The sequence below is a fragment of the Ambystoma mexicanum genome, chromosome 3q (genome assembly GCF_040938575.1).
Source record: "Ambystoma mexicanum isolate Mex_15411 chromosome 3q, UKY_AmexF1_1, whole genome shotgun sequence".
Lineage (NCBI taxonomy): Eukaryota > Metazoa > Chordata > Amphibia > Caudata > Ambystomatidae > Ambystoma > Ambystoma mexicanum.
The window spans coordinates 302,096,792-302,121,128 of record NC_090926.1 but is presented as its reverse complement, the minus strand read 5'-3'; the positions used below and the strand labels follow the sequence as shown (position 1 = coordinate 302,121,128).

General features: G+C 46.3%; 1 protein-coding gene across 3 annotated transcripts in view; it reads right to left on the bottom strand.

Moving 5' to 3' along the window:
- Positions 1 to 23,755, bottom strand: part of KMT2D (lysine methyltransferase 2D) — a 2,224,302-nt gene extending 2,200,547 nt beyond the window's left edge. For all 3 annotated transcript variants that reach the window (XM_069653836.1, XM_069653837.1, XM_069653838.1), the window contains exon 1: positions 23,241 to 23,755. The gene's annotated coding sequence lies outside the window, so the exon portion shown is untranslated. The remainder of the gene's footprint in view (positions 1 to 23,240) is intronic.
- Positions 23,756 to 24,337: the final 582 nt, after the last annotated feature.

Below are 24,337 nucleotides of genomic sequence, written 5' to 3'. Positions count from 1 at the left end.
ACACCCTGTCTGTGCAGCGTAGCCGCATGAACTTTGGGACGGTAAAGCGGAGATTGAGAGAGGCGGGCCACAAATATATGTTATTGTATCCAGCAAAATTGAAAGTCATTCATAAACATAAAACTTTGTTTTTTGAGACCCCGGAGGATGCCATGGGATGGCTCGATGCGCAAGGGTGTCCCCAGGAGTCAGAAGTTCGGTCGGAGAAAGCGTTCAGAAGAGATAAGTGATGCACGAAGAAGGTGCGGCAAGATGGCGCGGCACGTGGGACTTGAATATAGTCGCTTGCGCAGCCGTCAGTAGAGAAGGTCAGACTATTGCACTATAGGTCATAAGCACTGTGGTTAATGTTGAATTAACGGGAGCCTTACGGAGCGTTTCTCTCTACCCCATAACAGTTTCAGTTAAGTGGCCATTAGGGCGACTTCACCCTACTGAGCTCTCTGCATCGTTTAGTGCTTGCAGGGCTAGATGTGGGGGTGCCTGAGCTCCGAAAAGAGAGCTGGGCAGCAGTTGGGGTGTGTGATGTTGGGGGAAGGGACGGGTGGGGGGAGTGGAGGAAAGTTGGGGATTTATGGTGTACATAGTTATGGGGAGTTCGAGCTGGTACGAGAAGCTACAAGCAAAAATGGAGGGCTGTATCTATCACGTGGGCAAAGGGGAGGCGGTACATGGGAGGCAAGAAGACACTCACAAGCCATGGGAGACCTTAAGATCGTAACATGGAATGTCAGGGGACTTAACAGCTACATAAAAAGAAATAAAGTCATGATGTACTTAAAAAGACAGAGGATTGATATTGCGCTGTTGCAGGAAACACATCTGAAGCAGCAGAAATTGGAACTGGTGGGGAAGAAGTTGAGAGGTACTGTAGTGGGCTCTCTGTACTCTACCTACTCTAGGGGAGTGCTGGTCTGGCTGGCACCGCATGTTCCGCTCCAACTTACGCAAGAGGTGGTGGACACGGAGGGCAGGTTGGTCATATTAAAGGCCTTGGTAGAGAATAAAGAGGTGTGCATTATAAATACATATGCCCCAAACCAAAACACTGCTACGTATTTTAGAACCCTATGTACTCATCTGGGCGCGTGTGTGGGGGGAGCGGTTATCTGGGGAGGGGACTTCAACTGTGTGCTCGACCCAAAGGCAGACAGATCTGATGGGAAGATTGATAGGCCCACCCCGGCGGCCAGGGTATTGCAGACATTACTAGATGACTTTGGGCTGGCGGTTGATTGGAGACTGAAACACCCTAATGAAACACAGTACTCGCACTACTCTGCTCCGCAGCACCTGTACACGAGGCTGGATTATTTTTTTGCCACGCCAGATGTGATGATAGAGACCACCCAAAAAGAATATAGAGCGAGGGTCCCGTCGGACCACTCGCCTCTGGTGCTGACCTGGCAGCACTGCCGCCCCAGGGCGCGGATACCGACGTGCGCCTCCGGGCGGAGGCGCTCAGAGACCAAGTCTTCAGGGAAGACATCAGGGATGCGATCGCACAGTACTTTGAGGTAAACACAGGCAGCGTAGATTCGGCGTGCACACTCTGGGAGGCCTTTAAGGTGGTGTTGCGGGGTGCGGCTATTGCTAAGTCAAAAGGCCTACAGGGTGGGGTCCTAACAGAACTAGAGGAAGCGCAAGAGAAACTGGAGCGCGAAAGCAACAAGGCAGGAGGGGACGCGGAACTTGTACTCGAGTTGCAGCAGAGGTGTGCGGAGCTTTGGGAAAGGCTCTGCAACCTTAACTACAAAAAGTATGTTGAGAGGCAACATGCAGGTGGGGATAAAACTGGCCGCTTGTTGGCGTGGTTATACAAGAGCGAGGAAATTAGAGAAACACTAAAAGACATGGAATTACCTAAGCTTAGTGATGAAGAAAGGGAGGAACTAGACGCATCGATTACCCTGGAGGAATTAGAGGAGGTGGTGAAACAGCTGCCCACCTGCAAGACCCCGGGTACGGACGGATTCCCGGCTGAGTTTTCAAAACATGTAAAGCAGAAGTACTCCCCCCCCCCCCTATGCTAGAGATGCTCAATGAGTCTTTTGAGAAGGGTCTGCTACCGGACACGCTCAGAGAAGCACTAATCGTGCCGCTCCCCAAGCCCAACGAGCCAGGGCATTGCTGCGGCTCCTATAGGCCGTTGTCAATGTTGAACCAGGACAGCAAGATCTTGACGGCGGTCCTGGCTAATAGGCTGAGAAGGGTCATCAGTAACCTGATACACCTGGATCAGAGAGGATATGTCCCCAACAGAAATATAACCCACAACCACAGGCGACTCCACTGGGTGATTGAAGAGGGAAACAGGAGCGATGGGGAAATGGCGGTGGTGTCCCTAGATGCAGTCAAAGCTTTTGATTCAGTGAGGTGGCCATGGTTGCTGGCGGCCCTGGAAGAATACGGGATGAGGCCGGGTTATGTTAGGTGGGCGAAATTGTTGTATAGTGAACCACTGGCCAGAGAACGCACAGGATCGGTGATATCTGAAAGGTGGCAACTCAGTAGAGGCACCAGACAAGGGTGCCCCTGGTGCCAGATGTTATACTTTCTGGCCCTAGAGCCCCTGGCAGTGTACCTCAGACAACAATAGGACATGGTCGGTATTGAAGCAGGGGGAGAGAAACACCTAATATCCTTATATGCTGACGATTTGCTACTGTATTTGAAATATCCGGAAGAAAATCTTCAGTAAATTCTAGAGGTCATGGAAAAGTATGCAGAATTGTCCGGCTTTGCGGTGAACCCCCAAAAATCAAGCATGTTCCCATTGGGGAGCTACATAGGAGCCCCTCTGGAACGGTTGCCAGTGTTGTCCCTACCTTGGGCGGCTGATTCCTTCCGCTACCTCGGAAGAGATGTATATCATACTGTGGAGGAGGAACACTTGCATAACACCGAGGTGGCTGTGAAAAAAATCCGCACAAATATGAAGTTTTGGGAGAAGCTGCCGCTGGCGATGATGGGACGGGGGGGGGGGGCGATGCTCAAAATGGTGGTCCTGCCTAGGTGGTTACATTTCTTCAGAAATATACCATACTTAATACCCAAAAAGTTTTTTGTCAAACTGAACAGCATGTGTAGGGACTTCCTGTGGCACGGCACTCGCAATAGAGTGGCGCTATGGAAGCTACAGAACTTCCATGATAGAGGGGGCATCAAGCTGCCGAACTTTGTGGCCTATTATGTAGCCAGTCAGTTGCAATATGTAACCAAATGGCTCTCTGATGAAGAAACTCCTAAATCTAGGCTGTTTGGGCAGGACTGCACCCCGTTTTACCTAAATGAGATTATCTGGGTGACTAGACTTGAAATGAAAGAACGCCCGGGTATGCTGTTGCTTGGATGGAAGATGTGGCACAGAGTATGCCAACTGATGGAGAACCCATGGTGGGGGCACAGGAATGTGGGAACGTGCTATAGGATACCACAAGAAAGTGTCCAGAAATGCTAGATTGCAGCAGATATATATGACCCCGAAGAGAATATCTAAGTTTGCAAACGCAGGAAGACAAGCATGCCCAAAATGCGATGAGGAAGACGCAGATATGACACACATGTTCTGGTCTTGCCCAGTGATTGAAGCTTTTTGGGGGAAAGTGGCACGGAAACTAGCGGATAAAGGGGTCTCGCTCAACATAGACACAGCCTGGGCCTGCCTGTTGGGAGGGTTTCCCAGACCACGGAACACTAAACACCTTGGGAAACTGAGGGACCTGGCATATGTGCTTGCTAAAAGAAGGATAGCTATGGGCTGGAAGCAATGCCACAAGCCACGGTTAGAGGTATGGTGGCGGGACTTGCAAAAATGGGCAGAGGCTGAAACGGTGGTGTGGCAGGAGGAATGTAGCAAGTGCGGGGAAGAAGATGTGGGTAACCTGATGGCTTGGAGAATGTTATGGCACAGTAGTGGATCCTGCAGTTTCGGAAGGAAGCAATACCTAGCGATACCCAGCGGAACCAGAACCAGAAATGCAAATAAGCTCTTGGGGGGGGGGGGGCGATTTGGGGAGCAGTAATGAGCGTTAATTGATGTTCACGAGTTTATTGTAAATAACGCTGCAAGTTTGGTTTGTATTGTTCATTTGTTTTCAAAATAAAAATCTTTTTTAAAAAAAAAAAGTAGGACCTACGCAGCTCCCTGCGAGAAGTGCGACAGGAGATTAGCAACCTGGGCTCCAGCGTCAAAGGGACGGAACAAGGCCTCTCAAGCATCTCTGAGGAGGTCAGGTAAAACAGTGATCTTTTGGAACAGGTGGCTAAGGCCGCACACAACTTGGCGATACATGCGGAGGACCTGGAAAACCGTTCTCAAAGATCTAATATCAGAGGGAAGGGCCTAAGCAAGTCTACCCTAGAGGGAGACCTGAAAAGCTGAAAAGCACAATGCAACAATGCTTTGGGGACCTGTTGACTGGCATACGCCCGGGGGAAATCCTAATTGACGACATACACAGAGTGGGCCTGAAAAGGTTGGGGCCAGGCCCAAGGCCTCGGGAAGTCCTGGTCGCATTAACATCCTATGCAGTAAAGGACAATATACTGAGGGCGGCTAGAACCAACAGATTACAGTGAATGGATCGCCTGTACAGCTTTACCAAGACCTAGAGCTGTCCACCTTACAAAAACGGAGTGAGATGCATCCAGTATTGACAGTGCTCAAAAGCTAAACAAATACCATACAAGTGGACCTTTCCATTCTGGCTTCTCTTTACGTGGGAGGGCCGGCAACAGAGGGTGAGCACCTGTGAGGAGGGATGGTCAGTTTTGAATGTGGAAGAGGGTGAAGACCAAACAAAGCAAAGCTCTACTGCTGCTCCCACGAAGCATGCCAATACCTGGGAATGGTCTAGAATTCGCAGAAGGAGAACCAGTAGAAAAGAGGACCACAGGGGTCCAAAGGCAAGAAAGGGACATCAGGACTCCCAGACTGAGACTGAGCTAGAGCCCCGGCCCTCCATTTCCGATAGTCAACAAAACAGAGCTTGCGGAAACGCACTTAGGAACGGATGGCTAGCAGCACTGGGCCGAGCCAGGAGGAATATAGTTGATGGTTTGGAATCACTATAAGGGTGTAGCTCACCCTTTGAAGGGGCAACCCCAGGGTTATACCAGGCCAGGGTTATACCAGGTCGGACTCCCCCATATTAGAAGCTGGGGTGGTTTTTGTGGGCTACAGGCCCTGACCAGGGTAGGGGGGGGGGGGGGAAATACCCACACGCCATAGTGACTAGAGTACATAGAAATCCGGTTAAGATCCAGAGAAATAATACGCGCCACAAACCAACAATAAAAGATGGGCTACACTATGCTGTCAGGGTTGAACTCATTGGTTAAAACGCAAAAAGGTAGAAGGCAGATGAAACGCATGAAGGCTGATATCTTAATGATACAAGAAACTCACATAAATAGAGCCCGAAAAATCAATCCCACACTCACTTCATGCAACGACATCAGGCGAATACCAAAGGGAAAACGTCAGGCGTTACGATTGGGCTTAGAGATTCACTACAGGCTGAGGTTCAACAGACTATGAAAGACCCTCAGGGGCGGTACATATTCTTAAGAATACTGATAGATCACAGACCAGTGACCCTAGCCACTGTATACTCATCTAATGTGGGCCAAGAAAGATTCCTCCGGGACACCTTACCGAAGCTAGAATGATTTGTAGGAGAGATTGTTCTAGCAGGGGACTCAAACACAGCATGGGATCCCGAAATTGATAGAAGTGCAGGTAGAACCCAGGGGGTACTATCAGCATCAAAGATCCTGAGAATTGATAATCTCACTCTAAAAAGGACAAATGTCGAGATATTGCATTTTTTGTAATCGCGCTACATGCTTAAAGGCCTCAGAGCGCACATAGAAAAGGAATGGAAAAAAGGATATACTTGCTTTTCTCATGTACACCAAACACTGTCCAGAATAGATGTGTGGATGACCAGCAATTCTGGGGAGGTCGAGGACATCCAGGTAGGTGCCATAGCGCTATCCAACCATGCCCCGATGATGGTGAAAGCGACAAGACGGGAACAGTACAGGGGACTATGGTCTTCGACACTCCCCCAGGAAATCCTAGAGGACAGGGTGACTGTAGACATTATGGGGTAACAAATAGGAGTATTTTTTACACAACGACAATCAGGAGGCCTCATGCGAAGGGATCTGGGACACCTTAAGGCAGTAATGAGAGGGGAAGCAATACTCTCCAGGCTCAGAAACAGTACCAGTAGGTGCTGGAGGAGGAACTAGAGGCCCAACTAAAATGAGCCAATGCTAGAGATAACGAGGAACAAGACCAAAGCTGCCACAAAGCGGCTGGAGGAGATTAGAAGTCATGTAGAGATGCTAAGGTCCCGGAAAAGCAGAAAAAATCTCTTCTGTCCATATGCTAGCGATATTATGTTGGTGCCAATAAGGCAGGGAGGCTACTGGCGAGACAAGTGCGAATTGGCGGAAGCAAAGCGCACTATAGCAGGTATTAGTGAGCGGGACAATAGTAAAAGGACACAGACAATTATAAGCTCTTTTGGAAACATTTTACGGGAAGCTGTACTTTGGACTACCCGGACCGTACCGCCATGAAACACTACATTAGCAACCTCCATCTGTGCAAAATTACCCTCAGACAACAAATGCCTGGAAGAGGATATAACTAAAGAGGAGATGGAGGCAGGAATAAAAAAAAATCTCCCCCGCAACAAAGCCCTGGGACCGGATGGACTCCCAGCAAGCTTTTATCAGAAACAGACAAAAATGTAGTCGTTGAATAGCAAAACTCTTCAACTCTATGGGGCTGGGAATAGTGACATGCGCCATGACAGAGGCGAAAGTGGTAGTATTCGGTAAACCCATGAAGGAACCGATGATATGCACCTCTTACCACCCTATAGCCCTCCTGAATCTTGACGCCAAGATATATACGGGGTACTAGCTCCAGCCCCTGCTCCTGGACTTGATAGATACGGACCAATCAGACTTAAAGGGACGACACATCTGGGATAACACCAGGCAAGTGGCACACCAGATAGAGAAGGTGCAAGTGAGGCAGGAGCGGGCAATCTTACTAGCCCTTGATGCCGAAAAGGCCTTTGACCGGGTAGAGTGGCCATTCATGATGGAGGCATTGCACAAGATTGGGTTAGGCCCGAAATGTATACAGCAGTTGGAGGCGAATTATGCAGACCCCTCAATGAGGGTCTCAATCAACTCCCGCTTGTCAAGTAAGATCCCCCCATTACACGTGGCACGCTACAGGGTTGCCCACTGTCACCTATATTGTATGCTATGTACTTAGAGCCACTGTTGGCATCAATTAGAAGCAGTCTATTCACTGAATAAGATTCGGTGGGAGACACAAAGTAGTGGCCTTTGCCGATGACCTGCTGTGGACCCCGACTGATTGCGACACTTCACTTCTGGCCCTGGTTCAGGAGCTGGACTATGTGGAAAAGGTTTCCGGGCTAAAGATCAACCAGACCAAGTCGCAGCTCCTGTGGTTGGGGTCTCAGACTATCCAAACGCAGGAGTGTGCAGCAGCAGGGCCAGTCAATGTGGCAAGCTCCATTACCTACTTGGGTATAAATTCGACGCTGATCTTTGAACTATACGATGCAAACCATCTGGCGCTCAAGACTAAAATCAAGGCGGACCTCAGTGTATGGACCCCCCCCCCCCCCCCCCCCTTACGAATCTCCGGGATAGCTATGATCAAAATTATCTTGTTGCCAAGATTGCTATACCCCTTCCAGGTGCTCCCTATTGCAGTACCAAAGATGTCCAAATCGCTCGATAGAATCCCTTCATTTGGCAAAATAAGAAACCAATACGGACTATGGAAACCATGATTGCCCACAAACAGCAAGGAGGACTGGGACTTCCGAAATATATAAAATATTATGAGGCAGCCCAACTCAGAGTATTAAGGTAATGGCTCTCGGAAGACAGGACTAGTCAAGAGGCAAGGAAGGATCACGCAGTGGCAGCAACGCCGCTCACAGGGCTTTTATGGCTTAGAGAAGCAGGACCAACGCCTCAGTATCGGGCATAGCCAGATACCATCGGCAACGTGTACTATATGGGATAGACTATTAAAGAAAGGGCACTTATCGTTGCATCCCTCTCCCTTCACCCTGCGCTTTAATAACCCACAATTCTAACACGGGACGAAACCAGGGACATTCATGGCTGGAGGATGAAGGGATGTGTGAAAGTAGCGGACATGGGGGTTAGGAGGAGCGGTCATGCCGCTCGAGTGGAAGACTAACCTCGACTTGACGGAAAGGGACAGGCAGGAATACTACCAAATACGCCACTGGCTGAAACATAATTGGTGACGACTAGAATTCTCACACCATTCGGGAAATTCATAACGACGTACTCCAGGGACACACAATCTCACATTTGTTCCTGATGGCGGAAGGACAAGATCCGATATGGACTTACATGAAAAGATGGGGAAGACATTGGGGGAAGCAATACCAGTGACAAACTGGGAGCCCCCCTTTGGGCCAATATCACCAAGCTCTCAAGATATATACAGACCAAGGAAGCTTGGTACAAGGCCCTGCTCCAATGGCACTATACACCAGAAAGACTACATGGTATATATCCGGGCACATCCCAAGAGTACTGGAGAGGTGTATGGGAACCTCTTGAAGCACATGTTCCAGAGTACACACAATACCAGCCCTAGAAATCTAAATTGTTTGCAGTCAAACGAAAAAGAAAACTATCCATTGCCAGTGACCAGAAAGGGTACCAAAATGAGAATTTGCAGTGGGAGCCTTTTATTCCCCATTTTTTTTAAGTTGGCAGTAAAAAGTATTTTAAGCAGTTAAAAAATATATTTTTTTTTAAAAAACACCTATTCCCAATGAGAGTATTTTTTATAAGTGAGTATAAAATGTTCACTGTAAAATGGAAAAGCTTTTGTGAAAAATATTTGCAACTAGTAATTCATGCACACTAATCGATAAATGTTCCCCTCTTCGTTCATGCAAGAATTATAGTAGGTCTTCGTGTGTCACTAAGAGTACTACTGATCAAACCATAGCCATTGAGTTGTGTGGCAGAAAGCTGTGGCTCCCAGGATTCGGTTTCCTATTTTTTTTTATGCAAACATTTTTACTCCATTTTTCTTTCCTGGAATATTTTCCTATTTTTAGGGAATAAAAGTGGCCGATACACCCCTTATCTGTAGGGCCGACGACATGATACAGTGAATAACTGAACATTTAGCAGCCTCAAAGGCAAGTTAAGTATATCACAATTCTTTCGTTAGTTCTTCCCACTACGCTAAACAACTTGATGTTTTATTTAAAACGCAATGAGCACAGGTAAATTATCCTTATGTGCACATTTAAAAAGTGCAATTAAGGTGCAGTCTCAAAATGTTAATTTAAACAAGTGATTTTATATAACTTTATTTCCACGAGACTCATTTCAAGTACTGAAGAATCGCCTTCTAAATACTGTGAAACAAGTTTGCTTTAGATTTGTGCCTGAACTGAATTTGAAATTACAAAAGGTTTTGAAAGCATAGACACACTGGACAGATCAGGACTAATACAAACATGGATGTACGGACGTGAAAGGAATAAGTATTAGAAGTGTGCATGCAAGTTGACCTCTGAAACCTTACTGGGCTAATTCTGTAGTACTTACCCCCTCCCAACCCCCCATCCCAATGACATTTAGAGGTAAGTTGTGGTCCAAATCACCACATTTGCTAGAAGCAATCGACCCATGGTGTTACACTTGTATTTCCTTTTTCATTTCGGTAAATCCCGGTTTCAACTTTTCATTCTGAGACTTTTACTCCTGGGTGCACCACATCCACTGACCCAACCCAGCTTAGATCTTTATAAAGTGCTATACACACACACGTTAATAAATGTAATGAAAAATAAGGTGTATAAGAATACCTACTTTTAATCCGTAAACCATCAGCTCCTGTGTAATCGGCTCCGACAAAGCTGCCTCAAATGTTGATTTCATCTCAAGGTTTGTAACCCAAATCAAGCAATTTGTGTGTTCTTCGTGAATCAACGCAGGATTGAAACTGCTGGGGCCATTTAACTACTGCTTGTAGCCTAAAATATGCTGGTTTGCTTGACGCCAAAGTTATTGTTACTTTCCACTCAGCAGACCACCTGGTGACCTTCAAAACATACCCATGTGGAGTGGACATCTGATTTTAAGTGTGTATAATATAGTCCTCGGACACATCTAGAAAAGCATAACGGGGTTGGTATAATCGCAGAAAAACATCCAAACACAGATAAAGTATATAAAAATAAGCAAAATGGAATTCAATTGTACACCCACAAACTATCAAGGGATACCTGCGTAAAACAACAATCATGAAAGCTGTCAGTGATTCTCCCACATCCCAATGAGACTTTGCTTGTGGACATCTGTGATATTCTTCATGCTAGTGGAAATATACCAACTTTTTGAAACCTCTCAGTCTTGAAATGTACCTGCAATTGCATGAAAGGGGAGCCTGAGTGCAATCAAATGTTTCCTACATCTCATCTTGCTTCCGTTACTAACTATAGGTGCATTAAACACTTATTTTAATCCTATCCCCCTCCCAAAACTACGATGTACATCCATTGATAGCAAGAACAGTTACTTGCATGCATGCTACCTGGCAGTATGCTTGCATCCAAAACATATTGGACTGTTAAGTCTATGCTCACCATGCCCAGGTTATTGACCCAGGCTTCCCAATGATGCCAGTTACATTAAAATAGGATGACATGTGAAGAGACAAGACTCGATCTCCACAGCTTCTGATCAGACAGAATGCACAGGCTTTGTTTTACTCATGACCCTGGCTTTCGTCCACCTGCCAGGTTCCATAAAAAAATTAACATTCTTTAAAAGCCTGCAACGAGTCGGCTGGCCTCTCCGGCAATAGGCCTACTGCTACACATATAATGTCACACTTTTTATGGGTCTTAGAAAAGGCAGATATACCCAGTCTACTGAAAAGAACATTACCATTAATGGTGCATCCTTAAGATTTATGATGTATTTTATTTATATCGCGCTCATACACAAGATTTTCAGAGCACGGCCAGGCAAAGGGTGGGGAACAGGGGAGAACAAAAACGATCTTAATAGGCCCAGATACATTAAGAACGCGCAAGTGCATGGGAAAGGAAAAAGGGGGGTGGGGGAGTGGAGTGCATGGAAGGAGGAAGAAAGTGAAAGTGTGGAACAGAGGAGAGAACAGAACATATACATTTTAATGTACAGGTAGTGTAGCTCAGTGGCAACGCGCTTTGGAAGCAAGACCATTATGCAGAGCACCACAGGTTCGAATCCCAGGTCTGCACTTATAAACCTCTTTGTATTAAGCGGGTTATAAATAACCAATTGCAATTTCCTTTTTATTAAACCAGGCCACACCACCCATCATAGTAATTATTTCCTCTGCAGTCATTTCCTTCCAGTTGGCTTCCAATTAATTGGTCTGGCAAGTTTATGTCACATGGCTCTTATATTGGCGATTACCACAAATACGCTCTTAACCAAACTACCTTCACTGCCTCCCTACGCCCCCATGGGTGGGAAAAGTCTGCTGACGGGATGGCTTATCTGAAACAAACAAAAAATGCATCCAGCTAAGTAGTGATAATGAAAAGTTGCGGTTATTCCCTTTACTTGAAAAAGTGGAAGATGACTTGTCCGGTAACTACGTCTGTGATAAATCACAAACAGGTAGTTTTGCACACTACACAGAAAATGGCCCTACACGTCATCGTAGCCTCCAAGAGAAGAGCATGCACCTCGATTGGCTCAGAATGTTGCACATTTATCAGAGATCATTCAAAGAAACATAACTGATATTTTCTAACATATCCAAAACACTATCTTACACAGGGGCGATGCATACTGGCTTGTCTCTGGATCAACAGAATCACTTAGGGGCTTGCATAATTCATGGTGCCCCGCTTCTATTTGCAATCCTAATTCGGATACATTGCTAGTTCTTGCTGGCAGAAAGGGCTCTCAACTGTATTTGGAAAGAGGTCCACAATACTTAGGAAAGTGCGCAAGTAAGACGGATTTTCATGAAAGCGCCAAAGGACGTTTTTAAAAAGAACAGTCCGCCCAGCATCCCAGCATGCCTAAGGAATGTGTGAGGCTGCTTTGATAAGAACCTCAAAGTAGAGATCTGCCAGTGAAAAACGCAGTTACAAGAAAACAAAACACAAAAACCGAAAAAAACAAAAAAAAAAGACTTAAGACTCAACCAGTATACAAGGAATGAGAAGCCAAAAACACCCCTCACTAAAAAGCAATGGTGAGATGGTGAGATGGTTTACACCCCACCTCAGGGCATTGAAAAGAAAAAAAAAACGACTAGGAAACTGGAACAAGGAAAAATATGATCAGTAGAAAAACACAAACACGAAGAATGTTGCCTATAAAAAACAGGGGGCTTCAAACCAAAAACAAAAAAAGACACGTACTACTAGATCACAAACTCAAACAGGTCTTCAGCATCAACAAGCTAAGAAACCCCAACATCCTGCAAGAACATACCCACGTCTACCCCGCACACAAAAAAAAAACAAAAAAAAAAAAAAACAAAGACCATGCAAACCATTCCAAAAACAAAATCAAAAGCATCCAGCAGGTCATCAAGACAATGCTCAGGAACTTTAACACACCCAAGCAGGCCACACTGGAACCAACCACAAGACTCAAGCACTTCGCACCAAATTTGAGACAGGAAAATTTGCCGGCCTAGTGACAAGACAGAGAAGACTCACCAGCACACCCTTGCCAACCAGACATGTACAAGATGATTCCCACACAAAAAAACCTGCAGAATACTTATAGCAAGAGGAAATGTAGGTTACAAATCGGCATACATCAAACTACTCCTTAAAGACCAAGCAGGAAACACAGAAGACTTAACCAAGTACCAATCAATAGCAAACATTCTGCAGCCAGCAACATCTCCAGATGTCTCTGTATACAAACAAATTCTGAACATGTAGAAAACAGAATTGGATACTAGACCAGCCACATGTTGGTGCCAGACTCATGAGAGGAACGAAAACACCCCTTTTCACCTGGGATGATCTCAAATCTAACGCTGACTCCAACGTCACCTCAGCGCAAATACTACTGGACACATCAGCAGCCTTTAACAGTTCACCACAAAACCATCAAAAGACTCAGCGAGGGAGGCCACCAGGTAGCGCAAGCAAAATGGCTGCCTGAGCATGTCACTCCCTGGTAAAGCCTGTTTTCATGACAAGTTAAAGCAGTCCTTGACAGCAAGAGGGCGGCAGCGGGAGACGACTGACACGGTCCTGGGCAACCAAGAGCGAGTAGAAGCACAGAGCACTAGAGCACCATGATCTGGCAGGTCGTCACTGGAGTAACAACAAAGCCAGCTGTGAGACGGCAGACGAGAGAGGTTGCCTCCCCCAAGAAGTCACCACATTGGAGCCAGGGGGAGCAGATCGCCCGCATGGGACCAAGTGCTGAGGGCAGGGCCAACGGCCCGCCTCAGGGAAGAGAGTGGCTTTCCCGTGAGTGCCATAAAGAAGGGACCAGCCAATAGAGAAAGCGTTGGTGAGGAACTGCAGGGTGCACTGCAGCCGCGAACGAGGCTGGCGGGCAGAAGCCGAGACTGCCTTGGACAACAGGAAGGCCATGGGGGAAAGAGGAGGCTGCTACGCAGCAGTTCCGCAACGTTGGCAATGCTGGAGGTCATTAACAAAAGTACTTCCTGGTAAGGAAACCAAAAGAATGCAGCGCAGCTGGGCTAGAACACAGAGTAAGGCAGTAGCAAGCAGTGAATATGGACCAGGCCCAGAGAAGTAAAGAAGCGTGGCTGCGCCGGCAGAGGGTGGGCACAGTGCTCCTGGAGGGATCAGGCAGCAAGTCCGAGACATAATCCAAGGACAGACCAGCTCTTTCAAGAGGACAGTGAAACTTATGAGGACAATGGAATTTATGAGTAGTGAAAGGGGAGCTTGAGGCAGCCACGTCTGAGCCCCCAGAGAAGATATGTGGTTGACTGCTCTAGCGGAATTCACTCCTGACGGCTTGTAGTGGAATTCAGTGGGGTACACAGGGGCTCCCTGAGCGCAAGGGCCTGCTTAGAATCTACCTTAAGAGGAAAGAGGAACACTAAGCAGAGTGAATATCCACACAACAGCAGGGCTCACAGCCAGAGGCCAGGAGCAGGGCAGGTCTGGGGATACCACGGGGAGCAGGCCCAAGTGAACTAGCCAGCAACGTCGCACGCAGTCAAAGACTCGAAGTAGTCAATGCAGGTGGCAGCACAACGCTCAGGAGGAGCCAGGAAAAGGTCAGAAGCGAGAGACATGGCGACCAGAGAAAATGGTCGAGGATCAAGGGACGACACCACAACAAAGGGCTACATGAATACACTGCTGGTGAAAATTTGGTCAATCACAGTGACGTGCAAGCGTCGGTACAGGCACTGAAAGGCAGAGTGGAAGGTCAGAGAAAAGAGGCATTCGAGCACAACCAGATTTCAGGAGACATAGTGGAAATGAAGCTGGACACTAGAATCAAAGAACTGGAGGTCAAAGAGCAGGACAACACCCTAAAGTACGATGACGTTGAAAACTGGAAAACGAGACGCAACCTAGGCATAATGGAAGGGGAATCAAGGAAGGGGAAGAGCACCCTGGATGCCCAGAAATAAACTAAAATGTAGCTGGTTGAACACACCGTCCCCCAAGACCCGAATGGTGCTTGTGAACAACGTTATGGAGGGGCCGGAGAAAGCTATGACCGAATTGGCGTCAAAAAATGGAAGAAGCTGGAAATGCTAAAACAATGCCGGTGTATTTTAATTAAGGCATACTCTTGGTTAATTGTTCATTTTGTATTGCTAGTCTATTAGGTTCTCTTGGACGTGGTGTCTGGAATAACTTTATCCAAGAGGGAAAGCAGGAAAGGACCTGCAGGGATAGGGGAGGAGTGCCCGTCACCCATGACTTGACAGATCTGGACTAAGGGGCCGCCTGAATACTTTAAAGGCTTGAGGATAGTCTGGTCCACTATGACGGCCGGACTTACTACGGTGAGGTTAGAAGAATACAGAACACGTTGGTTGATTCTGAAGAGAAGAGACTTATTGCTGGGTAAAAGATGCGGGATTAACGCCCGAGTGGCCCAGACGATTAGTCCAGCATCTCCAGATCGGAAAGTTTGGGATGGGGCGAGTGGGTTTCTTGAACAGCCTATGAGAAAGACAGAGTATTAATGGTTTCTTGCCATCCGTACCACAGGCCCTTTGGGGTGTACCAGTACTAGCTAAAACAACCTCACCGTTGCATAGCTTTGTAAAAAACAACATTAAAAAGGCATGAACTCCCTGGGGAAGCGGGCCATGGTGGCGAGAAGGTTCAGGCTGAGAAGTTGAACGTTTTATTTCTGCAAGATACGAGGTATAAGAAGGGGGGGGGGGAGATTGCTGTCACAGGGCGCCACTTGTGCAGGGTCTGGGCATCGGGCCCAGAGAAGAAAGGAGGAGTGGGCATAATATACAGGAAATCCCTCTGGCCAAGCATTCATGAGGTGAAGAGGGATAGAGGAGGGCAATGGATAGCCCCAAAATTTAGAACAGGGTAACTGACCCCAGCACTCCGATTTATGCCGCAAAAGGATTTCATCGCACCCACCCTGCAACAGTTAATGGTTTGGAAGGAGGGTCTCTTGATCTGTGGGCTCCACATTCTATTTGGTCCTGTATCGGACCTACACGCAGATAGACCATATCTTAATTGAAGACGGCTCGGAAGAGGTCTTTATACAACTGGTAAGCTGTCTGACTGCAGCGGTGATTGAATTGTGGAACGAGGTCCCAAGAGAGCAGAAGTGGAGGTGTGTAATGGCACGTTATTTTAAGATACGGTCTTCGATGAAAAAGTAAAGGCGGATATTAGAGGATACTTTGAACGACACAAGGAAACTGGGTCTCAGTGTGGGAAGCGGGAAGGCCACATTCAGGGAGACAATAGCAGCAGAAGATGCAGCCAAGACAAGGGAGAGGATCTTGATGGAGACAAACCTAAAAGAAGAAATTAAGGGAGGAGATACGAAGGAAGGGTGCAGGGGCAGAAAGGTTGGTCCAAGCGGTGGGGGCCAAACAGAAGTAATTCAGGGACTTGTGGTTGGATACAAAAGTGACGAAATTCTGGTTCTGCAAACAAGCCTTCTACGAAAAGGGGGAGAAAGCAAACACTATGCTCGCCAATGGGTTAAAAAAGCAACAAGAGGAAAGGCCGGAGAAGCAGATAAGGGGGAAGGAAGGGGTGCCTCGTGGCACACTCAATGGATTTTGCAAATGTCTTTGGGGAGTATTATAGGGAGCTGTACATGGCAGGGGAAAGAGGCCAAGAGCAAGAGATTATTCCTAGTTAGGCTAAAGATACCTGTACTTATCGGAGACAGATCGGGAGATGCTAGAGGACCCAGTAAACCTCCAGGTGGTGTCTCGGGCAATCCGTTCAATAAAAATTGGGGAAATCGCTGAGCCCATACGGGTTCATGTCCCATTTTTATAAAAAGATAGAAGGGAATCTTGGCACCGTTTTTGCAAAAGCTTTTAAACTCGATCCTCGAGGGGGCGGGGATACCAGAGTCCTTCCTTAACGCTAGGATAGTTCTAATTCATAAAGAGGGGCATTTAAAGGAGGAGTGTCTCCTTTACGCCCCTCTCCCTCAAAGTGACGCCAAGCTTTTCACCACAGTCTTTGCAAACAGGTTAAGTGACGTTCTTTCAAAGCTGAACCATGCTGATCAGGCTGGCTCTATAAAGGAACAGGCAAGGGGCTGACAACATCCACAAAACTCTGAACCCGATGGCTTCTCTAAAAGGGCTACGCAACTACCCCCTGCTCTTTTTTTGATATGGTGGAGGTTTTTATTTGCAACGCTACAGCGCATAAGCTTTGGCAGGAAACGGCTAACTGGGTTTGGGACACTATACAGCAGCCCCGTGCATATGTCTCAGTGAATGGGGTGGCCTCAGAGGGGATCCAGCTCATGAAGAAAACAAAGCAGGGGGTTCCTTATCCCCACTGTTATTCACGATGGCAATTGAGCCTTTGGTGATTGCTAATAGTGAAGAGGGTGGGTAGATTTACGCTGGGAGACCAGGTGTATAAGACAGCATTGTTCACAGACATCTTGCTGTATCCAACAAAGCCACTGCAGTCGGTACCCATTTTGATTAGGCTGGACTCATTTGGGAAGTTGTCAGGATTCAAAATAAATGTGGTTAAGCCCAAGGGAATGTTGCTCACATGGCAGGCGCAAGTGTTAATGTTAAAGGATATTTGTACCGCGCACTATCACCACCAGAGTGGTACCCTGGCGCTCTGGCGGCTCTGAAAAAGGGAGTGGGGGAGAGTTAGTGGGAATGAGCTGGAGAAGTGCAAGATAGCAGTGATGTGCTGTTGGCAGCCTCAGCCCGGTGGGTCCGTTGGCTGGGCTTGGGGTGTTTTTCGGTTGGTAGTCGTATGCTGTTGTGCAAGTCTATGTGCGGTTTGTTTTGTTGTTGCAGTGTAGTGAAGTTTGTGCAGTTTGCTGCGTTTAAGGCTTGTGGTTGTGTTTGGTTTGAGAGGTGTATGCAGACGAGTGAAATTGTTAGTGGGTTGGTTATGGATTCATGATTGCGTGCTTGGTCTAGGCTTGGCAGGAGATTTGTATATCAATCATTGAATAACATCTCTATCTAGATGCGAAGCAGGCTACGTTGAGGATTCCAACTAAGTGTGGCATATGCTGACATTTACAATTCTGTCTAGATATGCTGCACGCTAAGCTTAGGAGTTCCCTCTATTTGTGCATATGCTAACATTCACAATTCTATCTAGATGCGAGGCAGGCTACATCGAGGACTCCAACCAAGTGTGGCACATGCTGACATTTACAATTCCACCCAGATGTGGCACATGCTAACGATTATTACACTTGTCAAAGGTGACATAGGCTGATCTTGACCGATCTGGACCGTTCTTGGGTTAGTAAACATTGGCACTAGTTAACATTGTCTGTGCGGACCCATCAACGATATAGAAAGCACTATACAAATGCCAAGCAGCATAACATAATATATTAGTGCATAGTGTAGTGCAACATTTATGATAGTCAACGTTATGGAGGGGTAGGTAGAGTGGCGAGGGCTTTCTGGAGTAGTGGGATTGCTCTACCCCCACCCATGCCACATTTACAGTTTTGTTGGTGTCTGTTAGCTGCTGGCTTCCTTTGCTTCCCCTGCGGACACCTTGGAGTCGTCCTTTGCCTTAGGGTCCTTAGCCGCAGGTCTGCCAGGCAGAGGGCTGCCTTGGTTGGGCCAATTAAGGCCAGACAGTCAGAGAGTCCGGGAGGCGGGCGGAGGGGAAAGGGATGAGAGCGGTACGAGGGTATCTAGGGGTAAGGGGGCGTCCGAGGCCGCATGGGCAAGGAATGGGGTAATGGGTCCCTGCAGCTCACCTGGGGTCGCTGTGCTGGTAATCTGTGCTGAGGGACATGCGGCGAGATTAGATATTAAGGAGGTGAATGTCACAAAAGCAATAGACTACTTACATGAGGCTGATTATCCTGGAATATAAGAGCAACCTGGGAAGATCGGAAAAGTTGGGACTGTCCTGTGGAGGAAGGCCAACGGTCATAAAAATGAATCTTCTCCCCGAGATTGTTATTCTTATTGCAGATGCTGCCGTTCAAGAACGGTTACCTGGGGGTTTCGTTGTGGCAGGGGAAAAGCCCTAGAATAGCATATTCCATCTTGATCCGGGGTTATTTTTGTGTTACGCTGTGAACCAACATTTATAGTAGGGTCAGACCTAATGTCTAATTCAGATTTTAGGGTTGACTCTCCTAAGGTCTGAGGTGGTTGGTGTAATGGATATATGTGCAGCACACCTTCAAGCAAGTCAGGAGCTGAAAGCTGGCATAACAGATGAGCCTTTGAAGGAATGGAATATTTGTTCTCTGGAAGAAGAAAAAAAAAAACTGTAGTGATAACTTATTGACAATGCCGTCCATTCGGCCATGGGCAGAGTTAAAATCGCCAAAAGGAAGAGACGACCATCCCATTTTCACCATAGAAAAGCCGGGCTGTGTTGATCTATACAGCTTTTATGTATGTAGGTAAGCGGAAGGAGGGGGGGGGGGGGGGGGAGGTGTCCTACGCAAGGTTAATGAGGACAGTGCAGTGCTTATGATATGCATGAAATCTTGTCATTTATCATATCTCTGTGCGATTACGATGGCATTTGTTTCATAGAATAGGGATTTTTTGCTTACTTAATAGGATTCTATATCAGCAATATTACATGCCTAGGAAGATGCACCACACTAATGCCGTTTACATATTATGAAGCCACATTGCTTTGTATTTCGGAACACTTCTTCCATAGTATTAAACTGTAAACAACATATTTTCTTACACTGGACATTATAATTCAGTCACAATGCATGAAGCAAGCTACAGTCCCAGTTTACAACCTGGTCATAATAGTTCCTGCCCGTTATCATCCCACTGTCAAACAATCATTGAAGAATATGCTCTGCCTTATGTAGAACTGCCCAAATGTATCAAATTTTAGAGTTTGCTTCATATGCTAATGAACCATCATTCTTGCTTAACTTGGTTGACATAGTCCATGCGTAATTTTACAACATGGTGCCAATGTGTCAATGTCAAGCTGCAGTCTCTGTGCTTGCTTTACAGATCAGTTGCAATAGTTTACCCCATTAAGTGCACTGTGGGAATACCACTAACGGGACGTCACAATATATCTCTTGCTTGGTAGCATGGCCCAACAAGCTACTGTGGCAACAGGTTCAATGTGCTGTTATATTCCACATGAAATTGCGTGCTTAACATCTCAGTTGTGCAACACGTTGCCTAAAAAAATGCAAAATATGGAATCCCTCAACTGGGATTGAACACTGCCAAACACCTGTTCAATGGGATGGTTACCAATCAGCAAGCTCTACAAACCATTAGCCTCCTATGACGTAGAGTACCAACAGCCAGCCCAGACACGTGTTTTTCCAACTTGGTGGACATCAACCGTGATGTGAAGTTATGCGCATCTCTAAGAAAAGCGAGCAAGGGGTCCACAACCAAAATTAAACCTCAAAGTATTCAACAGGAGCCCCTTTCCAGTGAATGAACACTGCCAAACACTTGTTCTATTGGATAGTTCCCACTCAGGAGGGTCTACAACCACATTTAACTCACTGCAGCTCAGCTACACCTCACTGATCTACTAGCAACAAAGCAGAACCGTTTTGCTGGTGGTACTTGTGCGCGGGACCAGACTGATATGCAAATGGCTATTTCTCCTCTGGTAAGGTACAGGGAGATAAAATCGTGATTCTAGTCTTTCGAGTGGGAAGAATTCCACAAAACAGATTTGGATAAAAGGCTTCATACTGCAACTAGTATGTAGTCATAATATTGATAGATGGCTTGCAACCACTGCCATATTCACAACGTTAATACAAAGCAGCTATATTTAAGTTTCGTACAAAGAAGTATACTACGATGGTCATATGCACAACATAATATGAATCTGCTCTCAAATTTCTGACTCCCTTACATACTATGGACGTAAAAATTGCTTGCATGAGGTCACATTATAGAAAAGTATTTCCAGCTATTATACCACAGCCAACCAAATTTCCTCATATCACTTTCCACACGCAAGCTCTCACTTTTCCATTTATGCGTCGATAACTGTGCTTTAAAGAGATGCAGCTATATTGGGCCATGGAATGGTTCGAGAATGAGTTTTGTTTAAAGTTATGAGCCCTTTTAAGCCCTGCTTTAGATCATGCCATAGACCGTGTTTGACTTGTTACATAATGCATGTGATCATTTAGAGCAAAACAATTTGCCTTGTTGAGAAACATGACGGCGGGGTACTTTATTCCTTTGACAAGAACATTACAATGGTATAAATAGTTGTTGGTTGATTTTCGGAGGTTTTTTTTTTTTTTTAGAAAAGCTGTCAGTACTAATCTTTTGATAAGAGTAAGCTTCTGTATAGGTCCGCGTTACATATTTGTTTTAAAAGCACTCAATAATATCATATCGTGTGTGGCGTATATCGAAAGTTTAAACACCATAGGCTGCCAGACACATGTAGCTTCAGGAAAACGTCAAAGTTGATGGCAGTTTTTTAAAACACTTATATGAACAAACATTTTATGTAAATTTCAGAAAACCTGCAAACGCGTTGGTACGTTTTGGTTTAATTGTAATATTGCCACCAACTGCCAACACGTACACAGAGGAGGGCAAAAATTAACTGGAATACATACGATATTCCGAACATCGACTACTACATCCATCCCATAGCATGCAAAGGACTAGACTACAAAATGATACAGCCAGCACGAACACGATGGGATGCATCTGCAATGGAACAGTTGTATACATGCTGCTGGCATGAAATCGCTCGCTTCTAAACCCAGCTTCAACACCAATCCAAAACTAGACAGCCCACAGACTTCTCTGGACGAGGATGTGTTGAGACTGGACGCACTTACATGGTATAGGAGGAATGAGACTACCGAGAAATCAACGTCGTATTGCTTAATTATTTTAAACGCTGCTTGTTCTCATACACAATACTCATGGTGTAAAAAGTAAGTGCACGTGACATGAATAAAAGGCTATGCGGGCATATGGCATTATTGCGCCTTCATGGTCTTTACATAAACACCTTACACATTTAAATAGAAAAAAATATATATATATATAAAAAAAAAAATAATTCCATACAATAAGTTTCAAATTACAAAACAGTCATGTCTATATATTTATTTTCCCACCACTCCGGTCAATTAGCAAGGCTGGTTTGGTGTAAAAAAAAAAAAAAAAAAAAAAAAAGAGAGCTCGTATGTATGGTTGATGTAGATAAAGAGCCGAAATGTTTGAATTCCAAATAAAACTACACCCTTAATGCCAGATTGCATCAACATTCTTCTGAATAGCCAGATGGCCCGACTGGGTCGTAAACGGCAACATAACAGATGTAATGCAACCTTGATATATTTGCCACTGTGGGAGTCAACAGTAGACTGTTGAGAAACAGTTTGTAACAAGCTGACAAAGATCCATCTAGGCGACAAGCGTAAGCGTCACAATTTTCAGTTATTTCAGTTCTACAGTGGAAATAAGGAAAGTATAGAATACAAAGCAAAAATGTATAGTGTCCGAAACATGAAATAGTTGATACACGCTAATACTGGCGATATTGATAAGATCCGCAGGGTCTGGAAAGGTCCTTCCTGGTTTGCATACTCGGTTCCTACCAAAAATAAACCCTGGCTACGTGTGTAGTGCCGGCCCCTGATACAGTATCCATCCTGTGTAACCTCGGAGTAAGTACGCAGTCTACTGTCCTTCCTCACAATGCCATCATGGGCAGAGATGGACAAGCACCGAGTGCTCAGTCATTGCGTACCACTGCCAGTCGGGGATATGCAAGCAGTGTTTGGCCCATACAAACTGGACTCAACAAAAGAAAACATGGGCAAACAAGACTGTAGCTAGAGCCAGCACATGTGGAGAAGAACAATGAATGCAGGACTGCAATCGGGGCACCAAGGGGCAGGTAGATCAAGAGCAGAATACCAGCAACATATTTCTGAATAAAGGGGGGGGGGGGAGGCTCCCCACCCGGCCGAAATTGTGGTGTGAAAGACATGTAGCACACGTGTGTACATCAAGGTAGAGTTGCCCTTACAGAGCACTGAGAAATAACTGGGATGTAGTCTGCAGTACAATGAAAACAAATTGGAGGTACATCAGAGAGACACACTATACCACATGTCGTTGCAGTCAGAGGGAGCCTGCAGCACCTGGGCGTGCTGTGGATATAGGCAGGAACATTCCTCCTCACCGGCTTGTTAAGAGTAGCCTAACTGGGGCTATAAACACATTAATATCTCAACGATTATCAATCTAACTAGACCAAATCTAAATTGAAATGGACACCCTCGTTGGTGGAGGCGCCCTGTGGGGGTTAGCAGGGATGGCCCATTCTGCATGGAAGCCATCCGTACATATTTGACAGAGGTGAAGCTAGCCAAACAGGTAAACATTGGGTGCAGCAGAGTTTCGGCGCAAGGAGGTGGTTATATACAAGGCAGCAGAGATCTATAGCAAAACGGACCAGATTACAGACACTCACCTCCACACTCCGCATCCACATCCTCAGGGGCGGGGGCAGCATTGCGAGCCACCGGTGGGGGGTGTAGGAGAGGTGCACAAGGATGGCAGCCTGAAACATACAAAGAGCAGGGCCCGCCTCTGCGAGAGCTGCAGGACGCCCTCCACCAGAGACAGAAACAAACGAGGGTGTTAGATAAATTAGCAGTCGCTTCTTTCTCTCCTCCCGGTGCTTTCTCAGGCCGCCATCTTCCACCACCGGGTAACAAATAGTGCGGCGGAAGGATACTGTGGTAACAAGCCTCAACTCATGTTGAAAGATCCTAGTTGGCTCACCGGAGATTTCCGCTAATGTGATCTGCACAGAGTAGCTCGTGTCCCGAGTAAAACGAGTACATGAGAGGGGCCCTGCGAAGCAAGAAGTCTGTGAACCGCAGCGCAGCGGCTCGTGTAAGTATCACTCCGCCTGTTGTTAACCCTATGTGAGCTCACTACAGCCACTGTCTTCGCGCGTGCGTTCTTCGATTGGGCCTGGTCTGAAGTCTCGTTCTAAACCCAAGCTGGAGCGTAGTTGGGACCCGGAAGTGACATACCATTGAGGCACGGGTACCATACATAACCTAATCAACTGTCAGGAGCCGGACGTGACGTTGAACCATGTTGCATTACCCCACCCATAGTATTGTCATTGATGTGATGGAACTGATGACAAGCGCACAGGTCGCGCAGAAAAATTATCTGACTGTTGCCTGTAGCGATCAAACAGCGACTGCTATAGAGCTAGAAGCGGCCTCATAATGAGAAATCAGCTGGGTTTCGGAAGAGGGGCGGTTGTGTGAAACGTCTTTTAAAAATAGCTACAGAAAATACTTTAGGAATATTTTATGCAGGCTTGAAAGTATTTCAATATTCTTGTTCTATCGTCAGTCGTAGAAACGCGTAGACTTGTTTCTGTTTTAGGCTTGGTAAATAGAAGTTAACAGCAGACCTGCGCGTTTTTCGGACATAGTGTAGGAGTGAGGAGCAAAAGAGTGCATCTACGCTGATAAAAGATTACTTATGAAGAGTAATCCGGGAAATAAACGAGCACCAGTGAAAACAACAAATTGCGTGGACGCG